Source organism: Lonchura striata, chromosome Z, assembly GCF_050655825.1.
Source record: "Lonchura striata isolate lonStrDom1 chromosome Z, ASM5065582v1, whole genome shotgun sequence".
In the NCBI taxonomy this organism is placed as follows: Eukaryota; Metazoa; Chordata; class Aves; order Passeriformes; family Estrildidae; genus Lonchura; species Lonchura striata.
This window is the reverse complement of record NC_140740.1, coordinates 48540360-48553452: the sequence shown is the minus strand read 5'-3', so window position 1 is coordinate 48553452 and position 13093 is coordinate 48540360. Positions and strand designations below refer to the sequence as shown.

Sequence of the window (13093 nt, the reverse complement as noted above, 5' to 3'; positions counted from 1 at the left end):
TAAAGTGGAGGGAAGAAAAGGGAAGGGGGCATGTTTCCCATGATGGCATTTGTCTTCCCAAGTGACATTTAGATGTGATGAGCACTGCTGTCCTGGAGATGGCTGAACTCCTGCCTGCCCATGGGAAGTGATGAATTAACTCCTTATTTTGTTTTGTGTGCAGGTGTGGCTTTTGCTTTCCCTACTAAACTGCCTTCATCTCAACCCTTGAGTTTTCCAGCTTTTATCATTCCAGTTCTCTCTGGTGCATGTGTGAGAGTGGCTGCCTGGGGCCTGGCTGCTGGCTGGAGTCAAACCATGACAACCATTTATCACTTACCAAACAGAGGTACTTTGCAACCCTACTAACAAACAGGACCACAATTCACCCAAAGAGAGGCCCCACCTGGGGCATCCCAACTCCCTTCTGTCAATTTGCTGTGCCCAGGAAATTGGTCCACATGCACCTACCACAACAAAAGAAGTAGCTCACTTTTACTATTCCTCGGTTCTGTGTAATCCTGCACCCCAAAGAAATGTGTTATATGCATCATAACTTCTGATGCACATATGAGATTAAACAAAGTCAGGAGCAGTGGCACTTTCAGATTGATGGGATTTAAAGTTCAGAGTAGGATGGGAACTCTCAGCTTTTGATAAATGCTGAAGGGATAGTACCTGCACACCCTACATGCAGGGTAGATTCATCCCTTCATGTATATTCAGACCTATTTCTCTCCAGCTTTCCACCTAACAAACTGATAAAACAAAAAAGATACTGAAGTGTATTACAGCTTAACAAGATTGACAAATTCTGATTTTTTCTGTCATTTAGTTGGTCAAAGTTGAACAAATTGTAACACACACCTTGCCATTTTTCAGTGTTAATTCTTTTATTCTCCTTTTTCTTCCCAAAATAACACTAATTATATTGAAAGAAAATGTCAGTGTTTTCTTCATTACTTCTGGGCTAAGACCAGGTTTCTAAGTGGAAGCAAGCAAATTTTCATATCCAAATTATAATCTCTGACAAACAAATAATGAGAATGCTGACACAATTTTCAGTGGAATGGCATGTGTGGTGGCAATATCATGTAGTCTAAACCTGTAGGAAATAAAGTATTTTGTTCCAGAAGGGTATGAATTTCCCAACTCAGAATAAAGTATACCTCTGGTATTTACTGGACTCTAGCAAACATAACAATTCTGCAAACATGCAAGTGCTTCAGGGAGTATAGGATTTAATCACAATTCAAAACCTCTTCATATCAGACACACTTGAGACAAAGAGATTCATAAGCCATGGGAGCTACCTTCTTTTTCTCCTCCAGAAAGTCAAGTGGGATTTAGCCCAGGTGAATAATAGTAAGAGACAAAATAGTAGTTCAGCAAGAGATATACCTAGAATAAGTGTTCAAAAGCTTACAGAAAATAAAAAATGTTATAAAGCACCTAAAATTATGCACTGTGTTGTAACCATGCATGGGAACCATAGGAACACACCAAAAAGGATGAGAATGTGAGTTTTTATGTCCTTTGTGAATCAGCAGATGTAATTTCAATGCTTACATGAAGCAGAGCCTGAAATAAGCTATTATCATGTTATTCTTTATTAGTTGTTAAGCACTGATATTTTATTGAGCCCTTGTCCTATTGGGTTTACAGTTGTAGGCCCTCTGCCATTTGTTCCAGCCAACACTTAACTCCTCTCAAACTCCTAATGTCAAGATGTATAAAGAGATCTGCCATGACAAACCCAGTGCTTGCACAAAAAATTACATTGAAGCAATTATACAAGGCTTGAAATGGAGAAAGAGTTAACTGCACTTTTACAAATTACTTACTGTGGGAAATAGAGAAAAAGGAAATGTTTAAGAGTGATGTGAATGGGAAGAGATGGATTAGTAGAACAATGGATTAGTCCTCTCTTGAGGACAGGAAAATTGGCACAGAGAACTGCAGAGAACACTCAAGCTCTACCCAGGAAATAGGAAGGAATAGCTGTCAAAGCAAAAGGAGAAAGAGGATGGAAATTGAGTATAAAGGACAGGTAGATATTGTGCCTCCCAGGCAAAGAATGCAAACAGAAAATAGGAAAAACCTAATGACTCACATTTGTCACAGAGTTGTCCCTCTGCCTTTCTTTAATCTTACCCTCAGCTGCACAGTCTCACCCTTGGGCTGACACAGGCACCCATGTGATGAGAGAGAGATCATCTTCCCAAAACACCACTTGCTTGTTCCTGTTGGCTCATTTTCTATCAAGTTAGCCACTTGAAGAGCAATGGAGAAAATATAAGACTGTATCTTGCCTACACCAGTGAGTCACTAAATCAGTTTAGCCAGCTTCCCCCCTAAATGCAGCCGTAATGTGAACACAAAAGTTCTTCAGCCTTCCTCAGGGGATCCATGACGTAAAACCATTTTTTTCTGACAGGAAGCTGCCTCACTCACTCCATTGATAGATCCACACTTGAATGCAAGCACAATAGAACTTCAGAAGTCTTATTATGAAATCCTACTTTGTTCTCAGCCATTTGAGCAGGTACTGGTGTCTTTTTCACAATTTCTAAAAATGTGGGAAATTATTAGTAAGATTCACCCCTGTATGCTGCTAGCCACACAGGTGTCACTGAGCATTTCATAAATATGGAAAGCTGTAGCCTCTAGGCACTAGTTACCAAGTCTCATCAACTTCACATCAGCACATTTTAAGCAGGAATGGCCAATAGGTAGCACAGCTATTTATTTTTAAAATAATGCTGACATCTAGTGGCTAGCTCCACTCACAGAGGTCTGAGCAGGTCTGAAAGCTTCATGTGTCATTAGCCACCCTTTGGAGGCAAGAGGCTCCAGCTGGAAATGTCACATCTATCCTAACTATTCAAATTGTGAACTATTCAAACAAAGAAAATGCATAGTTCTTCAGAGAACATAAGCTAAATTTTAAAAAATACAGGCAGGAAAAAAAAATCCCCCTCTTTTGTAGTTGGAAATTACCATGTAAAAAAAGAAATTAGAAGCCAGATGATTAAAAGATGATGGGGTCAAAACTGCTGCCAGCTGAAGCTGAAGAAAAATGAAGACGGGACCAGACTTTCCCAGAAATATCAGATGTCTGAAAATACTAAGATTTTATGATCTGGAGCGAGACATGTCAAAATACTAACCCTACCCCAGTTCCGCCTCACTGTCAGCTAAGAGCACTGCTGCAGCTCCTCAGCTGGCCAGGGAGGAGGCTTCCTGGATCAAAGTGTCAGAAGGAACCCATACACAAAGAGAACACATGCAGAAGCAGACAGACTTTGAGAAACCCCAAAGACAGCCAAGAGAAACCTGAAACATGGCCAGAGCAAAGATTAACAGTGTCTTGTCCTGTCTTATCTGTACAGTGAGATACCTATAGGCTGCAAATGAAATAAAATTACATAAGGTTGAACCGCTTTGTTATGAAGTCTTGCAAAGAAAAACTGTACAGATCTCATTTTGGCCCCAAGTTACTCTGCTCACTTTAACTGCCAGAAAAGTGTAGAAGTCTTATAGATATGACTCATACAGATGATGATCACTGCTCATACACTTCTCCCTCACTGCATTTGCCTTCTGATGTATCAGAAAGCAAGGACAGACCTCTTGCTTTTGCAGCACATTCAGATTTTCCACAATAACTGAAACATCGGGTCCTTGAAGAAAAGACTGGAAATATCTGTATATTCACATGCCAACTAAACTGTGAGGCAGTTCCCTCTATTCAAAGTTATGCAAAGTATGTCTGAGAATTTCACAAAATATTGTTTGTAAAGAAGAGCACAGGATGATCCTGCCTCTCTCCTGGTGCAGGAGGAAGACAGACAACCCAGCGATGAGCAAGCCAGCCTTTCCCATGCCCCAGTTGCAATTGTGCCATTTTCTCATGAAAAGTAGTGCATGTTCATCTGCAAACAAATTACTGGAGTAAGAAATGGACACCCATCTGGACTACTGTGACCAGGTCTGAGGTGCACAACATAAGGTCTTGGATCTGTTAGAGTCCAAAGGAGGGATGTGAAGATCAAGAAATACAGAGCATCTCTCCTTTGAAGAGACCTGGAGTGGTTCAGCCTGAAGCAAAGATACATGGGAGACACTATAGCACTTTACAGTACCTAGAATGGCTACAAGAGAGCTGGAGAGGGACTTTTTAAAAGGGCATGTAGTGACAGAACAAGGGTAAATGGCTTTAAACTGTGAGATGGTAGGTTTAGATTAGGTATTACGAATAAGCTCACTTATTACTTACCACTCACTCTGTGAGTGGTAAGATACTAGAACAGGTTTGTCCAGAGAAACTGTGAATTCCCCATACCTGAAAGTGTTAAAGGCACAGGGTTCTGAGCAACCTGGTCTAGTGGAAGGTGTCTATGGCAGGGGAGTTGGAATTAGGTGACCTTAAAGGTTCCTTCCAACACAAGTAATTGTGTGATTCTATGAAATACACTTCACATACTTCATGTGTTACTTTTTTCCCATCAGTCTCTTTGGACTGTTGCTGTACTTTGCAATAGTACCCGGTTTTCTTTCAGATCACACCTTGCTGGAGGAAGGCTAGTGTCTACTTCTTCCAGGTGCAAGGAAGTGCTGAAGCGATCAGGTAGCAAAGAAGAAAGCAGGATCTCACAGGTGCCCTTGCTCCTGCTATCCCTGGAAGTATGCAGACTGGCCCTGAGAAGCTGATAGGGATGAAAGTTCAGGGAAAATCACAAGAAGTCCATACCAAGGTCATACCATACCATACCAAGGTCACTGGTCATTCAGGAAAACCAGCACATAGAAGAGACATGAATTCACACTTCATGGCACAAAAAAACCCACTGTATTTCAGTATTCAGTATTTCAGTATTTCAGTACCAGAAAAACAAATATGAGTTGAGCCCATCTCACTGGATGACAAACCAAGAAGCAATGTAGCAATCCAGATGTAGCAATCTATCTTCATCAAAATTGTAAATTTCATCTATCTAAGAACAGTAAATGCTTAGTGCTGCATGAAATAGCAAAGTCCTGAGGCAAAAGAGGCACTATATGATCCAAGTGATCTGTGCTGGTTCTCATTTCATTACTCTGGCAGTTTTCCTACAGGCTGAAACAGGATTCTTAGCAACAGTAGACACATTATTCTAAATATCTTGAAAAATAAACATTGTCTTAAGATACTGCATAACGAGACAAAAATATATCTGCAGAACACTGGGCTGTTAAGTCAACTAATTGACACAGGAACTTCTTTCCTGAGCACTAGCGAGGACTGGTCTCTAAATCCCCAGTCTCATCATTAACACAGTAAGAAGGTGTTATTTAAGACAATGTTTTTCATTTCAACTCTCATTACTTTGAAAACAATTACTCAAATCCCTGTCCAACCAAATTCAAGGAATTTACTGAAGATTCATATGTCAAGAAGTGGAAAAAAGGCCTCCCACAGATATTTCATTTCTGTGTGCTGCAAATGCCTCAGCACTACTGGCAGCCAACAGTACAGAGAACTCAACTAGCTTTATTCGTAACTATTTGCCATCGTTACCTAATACTCCCTCTGAGGCGACTATAATGTTTTCCCAACATAGTTCTCCACTGAACACAAAGGAGGCTGACTCTAAAAGATAAGAAAGTATTTGGAATGTTTAGAGACACTTTCCTACACAGTAATGCAGTGTTACTACAGGCCATACACAAATAGCTGTCCAGTTCTACAATAAATACTTGCAATGACATTTTCGACTCTACAACTCCATAGCCAAGAAATCCAAGTGCATGGAGTGACATCTAGGTAGCTCTGGTGATTTATCAAGTCATTGTTGACTTGTTAACTAAAAGAATTTGATTAATGATTTAATTATGATCAAATGATATGTAATTGATGATTGACTAGAAATTAAATAGTAATCAAACGGTGATTAAGTGATCACTTGAGGGTAATTAATGGGTGAACTGACAAAGACCTAGATGATGACTTAGCAATTCAGACAGCTGTCAAACACTACTATTTAACACACTTGTAATAAATAAGCGGATGAAACAAATAAATAGATGGATATATATAAAGGTCACTAGCACACAGTATACCTTTAGGCTGAAAGTAAAATGCTCCTTACCTTACTGTAGAGATCAGACACTGGTAAAGAATCTCTCTGCCCTGAGGAGTGACCTGGAGAGCTGTCCCTGCTGCCAGGGACGTCAGGGCCCAGCGGTGTGAGAGCAGCAGAGCTCAGTGGCTGGAGGCGGCCACAGGTACGAGGAGGGCAGTGAGGGACCTGCAGCCAAACACTGCCCTGGGGCTTGTGCACCTGCGTGGCTGTGGCAGCTTTAGCTTGGCCTGGTCCCAGCTCGGGCTGCTGCTGTTATGTCCTGACAAGGCATGGCCCAGGAGCCTCGGTCCCTGAGGAGATGCGGCCTCGCATGGCTCTCGGCGGGATCAGCCCGGCCGGCTTGTGGGCGATGCCTGAGCCAAGGCACCACTCAGGCCCATCACCAACCTCACCAGTACACTATTTGCTGCATTAACTTATTATTTATTGCTGCCAGCACAAAACTTGCATGTAGTATCCCCTTATACAGATGTTTGTCTGAGTATTTGTCAGAGAAAATATAAGTTACTCAAAAGTCATTTTTGAGGTTTATCCAGAAAAAAAGAAAATCTCACTTCTCTGAACTGTTACATACACTGCTGAAGACTTGCCAACAGGCTGTCATGCTCTTTCATATGAAGATTTTCAATGCAGATCTTGAATACATGTAAGTGAAAAGAAGTGAAATGAGTTATTTCATTACATTTCTCTACACTTTCCATGCATCCTGCATTCAAAAGATCTGTAATGAAAAAAGAGACCTATTTGGAAACAGAAAAGTATTCCCCAACCTTGGATGAGGACTCCCATCCTAAATGCTGTACTGATCAACGATGTCTATGAAAGTACAATGACTCAAGCAGAAACCAAATGCAAAATACATCTGAACCTTATCTAAACTATACTATTGCAGAATTAGAAATTTCTTGATTAGGTGCTAATCTCAAATCCTCTTGAAGACAAAAAAAGAATGTTTAATTAATAAATATCCATGCAAATTTTACTTTGGTGGAATGCACAAAAATTATTAAAACAAGTCTGTTGTACCCTTTATTTGATACACCAGACCAATAGTACCAAGGCTTTTAGGTGATATTGACCTAAAGCAGATCAAACCCCTTGCCCAGAGCATTCAGCAGCCACTTTGATCCAAAACTTCCACACAATAAGCTAACAGGTCTCTTCCTTCAACCAAGGATGTGAGGATGTGACCTCCACTTGTGGAAAGTTTCAAAGTCCTAACCAAGCTTCCTAGAAATTTACCTATTTAGTTAAGATAATTGTTTCAAAGTGTCAAAACCACAAAGTCAGTTAAAAATTATATTTTGGTATAAATTCACTCAGCTTTAAGAATTTTGTATTGGTAAATGTAGTGTTTACCTATCAAGGTTTCTTCAAACATTGCTATTAGGTTTTTCAATAACATTTCATAAAAAGGATACATTTGATGAACTTGTGTTTCAACAGAAGCAGTTTCAAATTTAAGTGGAATGCTTTTTAGTGATTAGTTTTTACCTTCAAAATGCAAACATACTGTTTCCAGATCATGTTCTGAAAAGGTTCCAAAGAATAACTAACTTCTTTATCTGTGCACTTTCCTCTCCTTACCTTCTCACATGGCATTACCACAAGCTTGGAGTTTAACAGACTCTTTTCAACAGTTACTCAGATTACAAAGCAGTATCAGCCCGGCAACAATCTAGTAATCTAATGGAAAATGAATCCAAGCATGACCTCTGCAAGCTAAATTTCAAAATCCAAAACTGCAGTACGTCAAAAATAAGGATTTTCATAGCTCCTTAAGGATCACAAGGAAAAAAGTTCAATCTCCTGAGATAAAGTTCCACAAAATCAAAACACCAAGGCATAAACACATTTATCGGAGTGATGGAAATACCTAGATAACTTGTTTACAAAATTTTCCCCAAATCCCAAAATGCTTGTTCCTAAGCATTTTAACAGATAAACCATAAATACTCTATTCATTCTTCATGTTACAATGAATTATTTGGATAGATGAAAGGCATATGACTATTAAATATTAACACAGTAATTGCTGTGTTACTAGTTCTCCTACCACTGAAAGGGGACTATACCACATAGGCTGACAAATCTCTGAAGGGAAAAAAAAAGACAAAAGATTGGGTTATATAGAAACAGACCTATGGCAAATTAATATTGTTCAAAGGTTTCTTTGGACAGGAGGGCAGTCTTTACATCATCCTAAGAGATACTCATGTACTACAGGTGACTTTAGGAACTTTTCAGGCAACCCACATACACAAGTTTTCTTTCCATTGACCAAACCATTGCTATTGCAATCACCCTCACCCATGGCAAGTATATACATCCATGTGACAGTTTTCATCACTTTTTCCTCAGGAACTATCTCACTGGTATTCTTCAAGCTGTTCATGGTCACTTCAGGGGGGAAAGCATTTGTCCAGTACTTTCACTGCAGACAATAATCCAAGTATGAAGAAAATTACTTCCTTTGAGAAGTATCCATGTTGGCATGAGTAATTACATTAAGAACACTTTATCACAGTGCTAAGATTTATACATACACACATTAATTGACCTTTATTAGCAATAGCAGCTTTATCTGCCAATTACCACTAGGATACAATCTTTGAGATGTTCCTTGTCTTGTGATAGCATGAGTTTAGCCAGAGATACCTGTGTTCAAAGAGGCAGATGGATGATTCCAGTCAGAATAGGAAATACAAAAGGAGCTGCAGATCTCAGTAAGGGATGTCAAATGTAAAGCAGGGGAAACAGCAAAACTGTTTCACATTGATACAACTAGCAAAAACCTTTAAAGGTTACATAAAATCAATGCCACAAACACACTGAAAAGTATTACTGCAATATACACTGCCTAGCTTTAATTTCAAGCAGCCAGTTGTTACGGTAATGACAATCTCAAATTTGCTCTTAATATACCATCATTCACCTCTCCCTCAGATCTGGAGTGTGAGGGTATTTTAGTGAATAGATAAACTGAGGTTTAAGATGAACTAAGATGAAATGAGCTTTGTTTTCAACAGTGTAAAAATCATCCTGACACATTAGGCTATTAGTGAAAGCATAAAGCATTTGATTTCTTACGGTGTTAAACAGCTCTTTTAGATAACATGAGTAAACAGGGCTATGTGAAATCTTATGATTTCTTTACTTCAACAGTTTTCATCTCATTAATTCCTGCCCAAGTGAGGGCTGATAGCTAACAGCAGTCTATTAGGCATGCTCACCAAGCAGACATGTTCTTTTTTTTGCTTATCAAATACAGCTAGAGATTTCCTAGAACCGTTTGTTAAGTGCACCAGCTTTCTATTCTACAGCAAGCTCCTTTAACTTTAAGGATTGAGACCCTACTAACAGGTAACTTTTAAAAACATGAGTCCTCAATACAACCTCAATCCCTACCTCATTTGACATTTGATCAATGACGGGCATATGAAATCACTGAAACCAGAATGGAAGTACAAAAGAAAAAAAAAACCAAATCAGGTAGAGCTTATAAAAAATTATTAAATTTTTGTTAAATCACATGCCATAAATGACAAAGGAACAGATGCCTGTCTCCTAGAGTACCTCCATGACTGGTAGCATGTCCATCTGCTCACATGAGAGCAGAATTTAGCTTCCCTGATAAACCATCATTAAGCCAAGGACCATTTACTTCAATTTCTCAGCAGATGTTTTCACACTTCTATGTAACTGCAAGCAGGGGACATGCAGCCTTGATTCCACAAGACAAACAGCACCTATTGGAATGCTCTTCCATGCACAGCCAATGGAGATACAAAGATGAACCACATCAGTAAAGGGAGGGCACTGATTAAGATTAGGGAAGACATTATGACCCTGCATAGACCCCTCACACCATTTCTTCCCTTTGAGCCAGATTAACTTCTGTTTCTGTGGTGAAACTATGCAAAATTACTTGAAGAAAACTGTTAGGTTCAAGGCTACAGTCTACTAAATAATCTACTCCCTACAGGTCAGCCATTTTAAGTGTATGAAAAATAAATAACTCTTCTGAAGAAGCCTATGCAGACATAACTGACCAATAACAATAAATGCATGAGATTTTTTTACCATATCTGTGACGTTAACAGTCAAAGAGAAACTCCACTGAAAAAAGATAATCAGCCAATCTCATAACAGTAACAACTTATCAGGCACTTTCCTCCTAGCTGGTATTTGAAAATGTGTTTGTTATCTGCTGCTTCAGTATTTACATAATAAGTTGTTTTTCTTATCCTAGTGAAAAATTTCTATCCCTCTAGGCTACACAATCAGTTTCCTATCTGCAAACACAGACCAAGTACAAGATAATGAAGTTTTCAAATTTCCAAATTACAACAGCTGCAAGAAAGAAACAGCAAATACCACAACATTATAGTGCAGCTAAAATTCTATTAAAAATAACACTATGTCAACAGAAGTCTTTTTTTATTTCCAAGTGTTCAAACTGTTATCACACATATGCCATTTAACCATTTTTTATTTTAACATTAAGGTAATTACAGTTGAAGGGCTCTATTTCCAGTGGCCTCTTTGCATTGGACACCACTAGAACAAAACGTGAAACATTCCACACAGCTAACAAAAGACATTTGAGTTATCAGAATTACAATCATCATCACCTTTTTTTTTTTTTTTGCTAACAGGTCACATACATACATAACCAGGGCCATTTTCTTTAGAATACCAAAATTAGTACTGCATTTTTTTATTTTCAATATGAACATCTCTACATACAAGCAACATGGTACATGACAGTTTGATAATCACACATACAGTACTTAGACAGCTCTGTGATGTGTTTTTTCCCCTAAGCTCCACAGAAGGCTTAATTTAGAAAACATATTGCTAATATGCCCTGCATAAACACCAAGAATCAAAAAGTATCTTTCATCACCTAAATGGGAGAGGGAGCAGTGCTTCTATCTTGCATTAGACAGCTTTGTCATACATGCAATTTTCTTCTATGGACACTTCAACACATATCTTAGCTAACACTGTATGCAAAAAATAATCTTTAGTCAAAAAAGATTTTGCCTCAAATTAAAATAAACTACAGATGACTACATGACAGACCACTAGCATTTCAAAATAATACTGAATGTGACACTTTTATTGAGGTTACTTGCTTATTACCATCTTACACGCACATCAGTCACCTGATCAAGTCATCCTATTTTGAATTCATTTGTGAAACTGACTTGTCTCTTTTGATATCTACTAATAACTCAAATTCCTGGTTAACAAATTCTGATTTCTTTGAATACCTCTACCATCAATTTCTACATGAAAACTAATTGCTATATTAAACCTTTTCACTCAATCTCGCCAAATGAATGATTTTAATTTCCCACCTTCCTGAACACAACTGACCTAAGCACAGTAATCTAAGTGAGGACAATCTTCCCTCTAATGTAACCATGCACTGTGAAGTAGCCCCTTCAAAGTTCTGAGGTAAAATGCATGAAAACTGGTTGCAAATTTTCAGACTTAAAGGAACAAAATTACATTATATATATATATTGCATTAAAAACCTGCATATAGGGATCTGAAGTAATTTATTTCACTTGTCTGTGAAACTTTAGCAGCTATTTCGTATTTATTCTATTTGGTCCAAATAGCCCTATATGTAATTAAGAGTCACTCAAAAAAGAATGCTGTGCCCAAAACCACATCTGCTACCACAAACATCTCTTCACCCTTTTATTCACCCTCACTCAGTTCTTAAAAACTTAAGATTTCTTCAGCTATACAAAAACAGATCTCAATTTTATCTGTAATATGTCAACAATAGCTAAGTTAAAAAGCAGGTGAAGCTATGTGACATATTTAAACTAAGCAACATGCACTTAATTTGATGAAGTCTCTCTTCCTCAGCCTTTAATACCAATTTGCATTGAATTATGAACTCTGCAGCACATAAATAGTGTATGGCACTTACAATCATGTCTGCAATAAAAACAACTTTACCAAAATGTTCTGTAACTAAACAAACAGTAAATCTTGTTTATCTATACAAAATTTAGAGACTATGTTATCATCAAACGGAAAAATTACACAAACTAAGTTGGACATTCACCAGTTTTGAAATGTCCTTTTTCATGAAGTTGTTTTATCTTCTTGCTTTAATTATGTCAGAAAATTAACTCCTCCAATTCTGCTTCCATTTCTTCAGTGTAGTTTTATTGTGCCAGCAAACTTTGATCTTGCACCATTAACTTCCACCCTGGTGTGCCCCTTAAATCTCCAAGTTCTCCATCACATTCTCCCTTTTCCCTTCCATTGTCTGTGACTCAGTGTTACCCAGAAGACCTTCCTCTAGGACAGCATCTTGTGTAACACAGCTTCCATGGAGCAGAGACTTTCCTGTCCAGGGTACCAGGGCTGACCAGCCAAGTTTGCTGGGTCATGGTCCGCCACGTACCAGGTAAGCTCCCTGTGCATGCTAAGTGCCTTCTGTGGAAAGATAAACCAGCTGTGCACATGAGCCACAGGAAGCACCCTGAGCTTCAGCGTGCATGGGGCAAAAAGACCACAGACAGACATTTTAGCTGCAGCAGTTTTAACTCTGTTTGATTGTTTAACCTGTGTTACAGTCTAAGTATCATTGCTTATGCAACACTTTGAAATGAACAAAAACCCTACAGACAGGTAAACCACTCATTTTCCATAGAACTGGTTACTACATGCTCCAGAATGAATTTAATGGAAATCCTGAAGAGTGTTCTAACTAATAATCACATTTGTCTTACTCTGAGGTATATATCTAGAAGTTAATGGTTCACATCTAAAGTCCAAAAAAAAAGGCTACTTGTATTTTCTAGGTCAAGTAAGCTATAGAAAAATGGCAAGAGAGAGCATGTGTTTTGTTTTCAAGTGTTATTGTCTAGCATAATGCTTCATACAAGTAATGCAAAGAAAAAAGACGTATGTTCAAGGCTGTTAACATCTGAATAAATAGGGTAAATTAGCAAAT

At 38.4% G+C, this 13093-nt stretch overlaps 1 protein-coding gene across 1 annotated transcript in view; it reads right to left on the bottom strand.

The window, feature by feature from the left end:
• SUB1 (SUB1 regulator of transcription) overlaps nucleotides 1–13093 on the bottom strand; it is a 33650-nt gene that overhangs the window by 7741 nt on the left and 12816 nt on the right. The window lies entirely within an intron of this gene.